Consider the following 9,511-nt stretch of genomic DNA (forward strand, 5'->3'; position numbering starts at 1 on the left):
TTTGAATCTTCTAAAAGCCAGGAGATGGAGGCTTGATGGCTTGAAAGACATAGCCCAACCAACACAAAACAAGGATAAACAACCTTTAGATGTTACCCAGATTGGTTTTGTTCCTCTGCTAAAGAAGAACAATAACATTTTTGTTTCTGTTCCTCCAATCTCAAACTCCCATGTCAGTCTAATTTCCTCCAATAAAAGGGAAGCACAAGAAGTCTGCCTTGTCACAAAGGGTCAAGGTTGATGGGTTTTACTAGGTGGCTGGTCCCCAGTGGGTGGTGTTACCTCCTCTCTTACTACTTCTGCTGGAGTGTAATTAGGGTGCCCAAGGATTACATCAAGTCACAATGCTATTAGATTTGAAATGCTAAGGGACCATCTTTATTTGTTTGTTTTTCTTTTTCCCTAATAGAAACATTAAACAGCAAGCAAGCATCATTTCCAGACAGAGAGAGTGCTCAGAGGAATCTTGCAAACATTACATGGTCTCCCTGGGAAGGAATATGGAGCTTGGAAAAACTGCCAGTTTATTATATTAATTCCATTTGTTTCTAATAAGAATGATGGTGTTTCACATGGCAATACTAAAGAGCCCCAGCCCATTAAAAGAGGTTTTCCAGGGGTTTTTCTACCGCATATCACAACTGTGGTCTTTGCTTTTCTTGTCTTTCTGTTTTTGTTTATTTCTGGGCTAAGGCTGGAAGATCACTTGAGCCCAGGACTATGTTATTTGACATGTAAAGGTGTATGACTGCTATATTTTCACTGTGAATTATATTCCTATCCACTAAAAATAAGCCTCTTTGTTCTTTTTAATGCTCTTGCCTTAAATTCTACCTTGTCACACAATTTTGCCACCCTAAACTTTTTGTGTATTTATGTTCACTTTGTAGATCTCTCCCTTCCTTTTTCTCTTAAAACTTTCTGATTGTTTGCTATTAGATGCATCTCTTGTTTAAAAAAATCTTCTTTTATTTGAGGATCTTTTACTTACAAGAATGTAGCTACTTATATTCATTTTTATCTCATTCATGTCCTCCCTAATAATGTAATATTTTTCTTTTTCTGCAGTAATATATGCTTTTCTACTCTTAACATTGTATATTTGTGTTCTATCTCCTTTGTTTTATTAGTTAGCTTTGTCAAAATTGAATCTCCTTATTTTGGTTATTAACTGTTCTGTTTCTGATTTATGAATTTTAGTTTACTGTATACACTTATTCATTTTCTTGGGTCCATCAATATTGGTAAAAGCATGGGTCATGTGTTTTTATTCTTTTTGAAATGTCTTTGATACAGTTTTGGGCATAGCCCATTAAAATGTGGATTCATTCTAGTCATTATAATCACTTTCTGAATCATCCTTAATTGCAGTTTTAATTTCTTCTTTGATTTCAGTGTTACTTAGCTGTGTGTTTTTCAGTTTCTAAGTAGATTAAAAAAAATAATTGGCAATTAGTTTGCAGTTTTATTGCATTTTGGTGAAAAATCTGGTTAATATAATGTCTCTTTTGGAATTATTGAGATACGCTTTTTAGTTTAAGATATTGATTTTTTGTCAATATACAGTGGATGGTTGTAATAAATGTAATCAACAATAGCTAGCTACCTAGCTAGAGATACAAGCTCATTAATTATACTAATTTTTACATTCTTAGTGAATTTCTCTGCTACTCTTTTGGGACAAGTATACTAAAGTTGACTATTGGATACTTTTTTTTGTCAATGTCTCCTCCTATTTTGAATATATTTTTCAATATTTTGATGCTATGTGATTAGGTGAATAGACTCAATCATCATTCATGGCTGTTGTATCTTTACTGTAGATATTGTTCAAAATTTAAAGCAGCCCTCTGTCCCATTTAGTGACTCTTTTTATTTCAACTTTATTTGATATTACTGTTGCCATCCTTACATTCTTTTTTTGCCCAGTGTGCCTGTATTCACCTCATTATTTTAAACCTTCTTACTTAATTTTAGTCAAGTCTCTGGAAAACCACATTTAATTAATTTTTTTATTCAACTAAAGCTGAATGTTTCTTGTTTCTAATTATTCTACTTAATATATTCATATCCACTTTAATAACTTCTTTCACCCTGTTTTTATCATCTTATTTTGTACTTTTAAACTTTTTTTCACCTTTTTCTTACATTTTATTACATTGACCAGATTTTCCTTTTTTTTCTATTTCTTTAGAAATTAAATTTTTGTCTACCAATGATAATCTTCAGCTGACAATATATTTCTTTTGAATACCTCCATAAACTATGGGAGAGTCAGCAGACTCATGCTTTCTCCTTTCTTCTTCTCTTCCTGCCTACCATCTCCCCTTGGGTTTTACCAATAGACACTGGACTTTCCATCCAGATTAATAATAGTAATGGCTATTTGGTTAATTTAATGTCATGAACATTAAAGGACTATTTTTGACATTTGCATTGTTTCACTCAATTATTTAGAGTAATCCAAACCTTTGAATTTTTGTTTTATTGTTCATCACCATCAATTTCCTATCCAATCTCCAGACTCAACTTCTTGGTTTGGAGCAACTGTCCATCAATACTTCCACAAGTAATTTCTACTAAGGATAAGTGTCCCAACACGCTGCTTTTTGTCCTAGCATGTACAAGACACCCTTCTGATGTTCTTGTGCATGTTAAATATGACTTTATTGGATACGGAAGCCCCAGGCCATGCTATTTCCCCATCAAGTGCCATGGTTCTTCTCTGTTGACTTTTCATATTAGGTATTTTTCAAGAAGTCTGGTGCCTACTAAATTGTTTCTATATTTGGAAGACTTGTTTTTAATCCCTGAATGCCTGTAAATTTTTTCTCCATGTCTCTTGAGTTTATTCCATCCACCACATAGGTTTGCATTTCTTTCTGGATATTTTGCCTGGTTCTGAAGATTGCTTGAAACAAAGCAATTTTTCATCTCTGATTTGTTTAATCATTGCTGCTTCTCCTTTGCTCTCTCCTGCTTCTGAAACTTCTCTTTCATGTGAAACACACACATATATAATTCTCTGGATCTACTTTTCATCTTTTTTTTTTTTTTTTTTTGAGACAGGTCTCGCTCTGTCACCCAGGCTGTAGTGCAGTGGCATAATCTTGGCTCACTGCAACCACCGCTTCCCAGGCTCAAGTGATCCTCCCACCTCGGCCTCCCAAGTAGCTGGGACTACAGGCATGTGCCACCACACCCGGCTAATTTTTTTTTTTTTTTCTGTGGAAATGGGCTTCTGCCGTGTTGCCCAGTCTGGTCTCAAACTCCTGGACTCAAGCAATCCACCAGCTTCGGCCTCCCAGAGTGCTGGGATTACAGGCGTGAGTCTTTGCGCCCGGCCGTTACTTTTCATCTTTTTAAATGTATTCACATGTATTTCTTTCTTTAGCCTTTTTTGTCTGAGTTTTGATAGACATAATATCATCTTCTTATCAACTCACATAAGTGTCTGCTGAATGTTGCTTTCATTGCATGTCTAAAAAGAAAAAAATTGACTTACTTTGAAAAATATAAATAACAGATTAATTCATGTTTTTGGTAAAAGTTGAAGCAATTAAAATACAACGAAAACTGCCCTTAACATCTTCCCAACTCATTTCCTTTTCCCAAAGTAAAAAGATATATTTCTCCATCTTTTTTCCTGTGTATTTATACCCATATAGAAATGTATGCTTTTGTTTTTTTTTTCCATTATTTAAGTGGAAACGTTCTATTCATACTGTTTTGCAACCTGCTTTTTTCATTCAACATTAGGTAGTGGAGGCCTTTCCACACTAGCTTAGGTTAGGGTTTCCTGGGAAACAGAAGCTGAGATAGAGATTTGTGTGTAGGATGTTTATTGGTCACTGCTGTAAAGAGTAACGCCTCTGGGGGAGTAATGGGAGCAGGCTTGATCAGAAAGACAAGTTCAATGGCAAAGCAACCACAACAAAGACCTCAGCCATCTTATGGGAGGATTTGGAGCCCTTCAGTGCTGTTCCATATTGAGGCAAGGGGGCCTTTATTCCTATACAGCTGTGAAAATGGATGTGAACTGCCCCTGGGGAGGGGCAGCTCCCCTTGGCCAAGGACGGTTCCTGGGAAGGGATTCAGCTTTGAGACATCAGTAGGCAACCCTCTGGGATGCTGGGGAAATAGTTTCTCCATCCTGAAGAGGGGATATAGACAGAGCATCCCGGCACCCACCACATGCTCCAATGCCTGTAGATCTGAAGGTGCAAAGTCCGTGTGTGATGATTTTTAGACTGAGTGGAAGATTCCAAAAAAGAAAATTCTGTTCCAATAGCTGCCTGTTGTGAGTAATGAATCAGATAAACATGATGTCCATTTGACTGTAAGTTATGTAATTTTAAAAAATGAACATTTTAACAAAACATCAAAAGATAGAACCCCCTGAAGTGAATTCCCATAATTTTATGTTGCCTCAGCATCCATGTTTGAAAATAAGTTGGACTTTATCATACCAGAAGCAGGGCTTAGTCACCCTCAACACACTGTCCAGTTCTGCACCTCTTCCCAGTTTTTCAATCTGGTTGATCTAGATATCTGCCTTATACAACTGCCTCCTGGTGACCACTTCCCCGCGGGACATATAGATGCCTGCTTGACTCACCCAACTGACTCCCACACCCCACAGGGACCGCACAGATGTGCCACAGTGACACCTCTGTTACAGTGTGCCTCCACAGAGCTGGGGCCAGCTAGTTATAACCCCATCAATCGGACTTCCCGCAGGAAACGCACCTGGTAATGCATGTTACCAGCTCTCCATTGGCCCTGTGAGGAGGGCTGCCCTTTTCTCTGGGATCTGTAAGTAATGCACTGCTTCTGTTACTTCCTGTGGTTTGTTGAGTGGCCTTCCCTCTGTCTCGTGTCTCCCCTGACTGACACACCTGAACCTAACCTTTTTTCTTTTTATTCTTTTATATATTTATTAGATACTGCTGATAGAAATTACACAATTTAGATAAGCAACAAAAAAAATGACACTATAATCCTACCCTTTAAAGATAACCACTGATGATGGGGAAAAGGTGATCACAGTTTTAGTTAACATTTATTTGATTACTGTTGGACATTTTTCACATTTTATTTTCTATTTGTATTTCTACTTGTAAAATGCCTACTCATGTACTATGCCTATTTTTCCATTGGGCTTTTGATCATTTGTTTCTTTATTTGCAAGCACTTTATATTCATTTGGGGTATAAATCATTTGTTATATTAAGTCGCAAATAGGTTTCCCAATTACATGGCTCTTCTCAAAATCTTCAGAGTGGCTAGTAAAATGAAAAATATGACAGCTGGGAGAGCACTCGGGACTGCTGCTTTAGGGACCAGAACATGCCACCTCTGAAACAATTCCTTCATTTATGATACTGAAGTTATTGTCAACCAGTCAATCTGCAAGTCACTTTTACCAAATAAATTGTTTTGTGTAAATATTTGATATCATTAAAAAAATTTTTTTTCTGCTCCCACTCCACCAGGAGATATCATTTAACAGATAATTTATACAACTGGAGTTTACTAGTGTGAGTTGCATTAGGGCTCTCTTAGAGAATGGCTATTTTGGAAGGAATAAGCCAGACAGAAGTCAGACAAGAGCCACAAAAGCATCTGCCAGTATAAACAAGTTTCCCATGAGTCATGGGGTGGAAACTGAGGCATTAGGCCATCCACAGGTATCCTGCCAGAGGCACACTCTAAGCACTCCCAACTGTCAGGGCAGGGCTAGCCCTTACAGCCCATCTTCAAAGGGAGACCTCAAGACCAAACAAAGAAAACTACAACACCTCCATATCACCAGCAGCCAGATTGAGTAATAATCAAGATTTTGCAACATTTTCTTTATCTATTCCTTTTTTCTCTTTTGTTGAGATATTTTAAAACAATACCAGCCATCATGTCATTTGTGATTTGTGTGTGTGTGTGTGTGTGTGTGTGTGTGTGTGGTGTGTTTTGAGATACAGTCTCACTCTGTCACCCAGGCTGGAGTGTGGTGGTGCAATCTCAGCTCACTGCAACCTCTGCCTCCTGGGCTCAAGTGATCCTCCCACCTTGGCGTCCCAAGTAGCTGGGACTATAGGTGCGTGCCACCACACCTGACTAACTTTCTTATTTTTGTACAGATGGGGTTTCACTATATGTCCCAGGCTGGTCTCGAGCTCCTGGAATCAAGTGATCCTCCCACCTTGGCCTCCCAAAATGCTGATATTACAGGCATGAGCCACCACACCCAGCCCACATTATGTCATTTTTATCCCTGGACTTTGAGGTATGCATGTCTAAGATTAGATGGACATTTTCTTGAATTCACAGCTAATAAAATTGACAAAAATTCCTTGGTATCACACAGTATTCAATCGTGTAATCAAGATTCTCTGAACATTTCTAAAAATGTCTTTTTGCCTTGGTTTGTTTGAATTAAGATTCAAACAAGTTCTTCACTTCCCATTTGGTAATTTTTTTCTCGTAAGTCCCTTCTAATCTAGGGCAGCCCCCTTCCCTCCTTCCCTTTTGTTTTATACCAGTCAGTTGTCTTATAAAATGTCCTGTACTCAGTATTTGCATCCTGGTGGTGTCAATTAACTGGTCCTTCTCTCTTCACCCAGGTTTTCTATAAACGGTTACCTTTAAATATTTGACTGGATTGTGTTTCACTTTTTTTGGCGAGGCTCAATCAGAGGCGGAACCGTGGGCTTCCTGCTGCATCACATCTGGAGGCAGGTAATGTCTGGATGAACTGCCTTAAAGCCTCTTTCCTGATACTAAGACAATCACCACTAACAATAGTAATCACTTCAATCTGAGCTCTCCCTTTACAAAGCACTGGGATGCCTTTGACCATCGTCTGAATCAGCTCATGCATTTAATAATCCACAAACCACGTTTTTCATATTCACGTCATCTTTTCTCTCATCATTTTGATTGCCTTTCAAAGGTATAATGTTCTCTCAAATTCTGTTATGTAGAAAACATATTTTTCAGAAATGTTGTTTGCATTTGGTTGTTGATAGTCTGTTGTGTAGGGAGATGTTTTCTCTGATTCCTTGTGTAAAGTTCTGTCTTTTGAAGTACTGAATCTTGTCAAATGTCTGGTGATTTTCCTTCATTTGCTTCCTCTTAGAGAGAGAAGCCTTTCTTTCTCAAGTATGAGTAGCAATGGTGATTTCAGTCCAACATAGGGGACATGCATTCCAAAGACAGCAGGTGTTACTGAACTGAACTGGGGTCTGCTTGCCTGGCACAGCAAAGCCAAATACTGACATCAGGATTGCAGCTTGAGAAAGTGAGGCGTTAATTGCAGGGCAGCTCATGCTTAAGACCCAACCTCTTCAATGGCTGACAAGGAAGGGTTTTTAAAGGTAGGGAGACAGAGGTTACAGGCAAAGCCATAAATCAATACACAAAGGCTATGTGTTGGTTTGAACTGAAAAAGCAGGACATCTTGAGGTGGGTAGGGGTACAGGTCACAGGTGGATTCAAAGAGTTTCTGATTTGGTTTAGGAGGTGAAGCTTTGTCTGAAAATTTGGGATCAGCAGAAAAGAATATTAGCTTTGGTTCGTGGGCTTGGCCTCCTGCAGGCCCCTCAGGAAGAAATTTTGAAGGGCGAACAGCAGTCAGAGTTCAGTCCCAGTTCCCCCTTATCCGAGGTCTGTGTGCCAGCAGATTCATTTGGTGGGGGTCTGGGTTTCTGAAGAACAACCCAGGGACATATGTTAAGATCCTATTCTTAGTTTTTATAGGGAGCAAAACATCTCCTGACTCTAACTTCCTTGGCTATTTTTGTTTGTTTTTTTGTTTGAGACAGAGTCCCACCCTGTCGCCCAGGCTGGTGTGCAGTGGTGCAATCTCGGCTCACTGGAACACTGAACCAAGGTTCAGGTGATTCTCCTGCCTCAGCCTCCCAAGTAGCTGGGATTACAGGTGTGAGCCACATGCCTGGCTAATTTTTTATATTTTTAGTAGAGGCAGGGTTTCACCATGTTAGCCAGGCTACTCTCGAACTCCTGACCTCAAGATATCCACCCACCTCGGTCTCCCAAAATGCTGGGATTACAGGTGTGAGGCACTGTGCTATTGTTTAAAACTAGTATTAAACAATAGCCCCCTGGCTATTGTTTAAAACTATTATTACCTTCTTGCTTATCAAGTTGCTCATTTACATCTCAGGGTTAGGTAGGTGCCTAGAATTTCCCTTGAAGGAACTCAAGATTTTCCTTTATTTCCATACTTGGCAGTGCCCACAGGCCCCTAAGAAGGGTTCCTGCTCCAACTCACGGGGATGAGAGCTATAGTCAGGAGGTGAACAAACTGCATTCTTTATACTTCCAAGTGTTCATAGGCTGAGAGTTGCCTCCTTCTCTGTGCCCCAATGACTGCTCTCACTTTTGGCTCCTCTCGGCTAAGATAGTGGGTGCAGGGAGCTAGGGAATGGGGCATAGCTGGGCTGGTCCTGTCCACCTTCTGGACTGTTTCTTAATTGTTTTATATCTTTGTCTTGGAAATTAGAGAGGGAAAGGAGTTAAATACTGAACAATATTGCCTAGGATAGGCCATAGGAGGTCTCAACTATATATCTGCCCCAATTCCCACACCACAGTAGTTCTTAAACTTTCTCATATGCAAATCATGTGTTGGAGCCTGCCTTTCTACTGTGAAACTGATTTTTAAATATTATAACTGTGTTTTTGAGCATTTAACGTGTCAAATTCTGTTTTAAGCACTTCACCTGCTTTACTAACTACATCGTGACAACCCTGCGAGGTTGGTACTGTTATTATCCCTGTGGAAATAAACTAAGACAGTTCAAAGGAGAACAAACAGAGGCTTTTTGGGGCTTACTTACAGGAGGGAGTCAGCCCCCACCTCTTGTGTTTGGCAGTGACTCAAAGGCAGGCAAGGAAGTGGGAAAGCTTTAGAAAGGGAGGCTTCAGATATGCTCTGTTGGCATGGCAAAGCAGAGATTGCTAACTAGAAGTGGGGCATCTCATGGGATTTGTTAAGGTAGCATATGTGGCTTTGGCTTTTTCTGGTTGGTTCTGGGTTGGAAGGAAGGGCAAAAAAGTAGGGAAGCTGGCAGTCATTGCCCACATCCTGACTGTTCTGGGACTACTGCTGTAGAGATTGAGGATCGGAGCTCCATTGTCATATATGGTCTGGCCATTGTCCATTTGTATAACATCCCTAAATTATAGCTAGGAAACTGAGGCACAAAGAGTTTAAGTAACTCGCCCAAGGTATTGTAGCCAGTAAGGGCGGAGCTGGCATTTAGACCCAGGCAAGTCATGCTCCAAACCACCAAGCAAAACACCATAGCTTCTCCTGTCTGATCTGGCCCACACCAAGTGACACCCTGGCCAGGTGTGGGACCTAGAGCAACTGGCTTCACTCTCTGTGTCTCTGTTTCTTCATCAAGAAGAACGTAATTAGAAAAAAAAAACCCAATTCCCTCACTGGGTTTTTATAAGAATTCAATGAGATTACAGTTGTAAAGTGTCT

Source organism: Pan paniscus, chromosome 6, assembly GCF_029289425.2.
Source record: "Pan paniscus chromosome 6, NHGRI_mPanPan1-v2.0_pri, whole genome shotgun sequence".
NCBI lineage: Eukaryota > Metazoa > Chordata > Mammalia > Primates > Hominidae > Pan > Pan paniscus.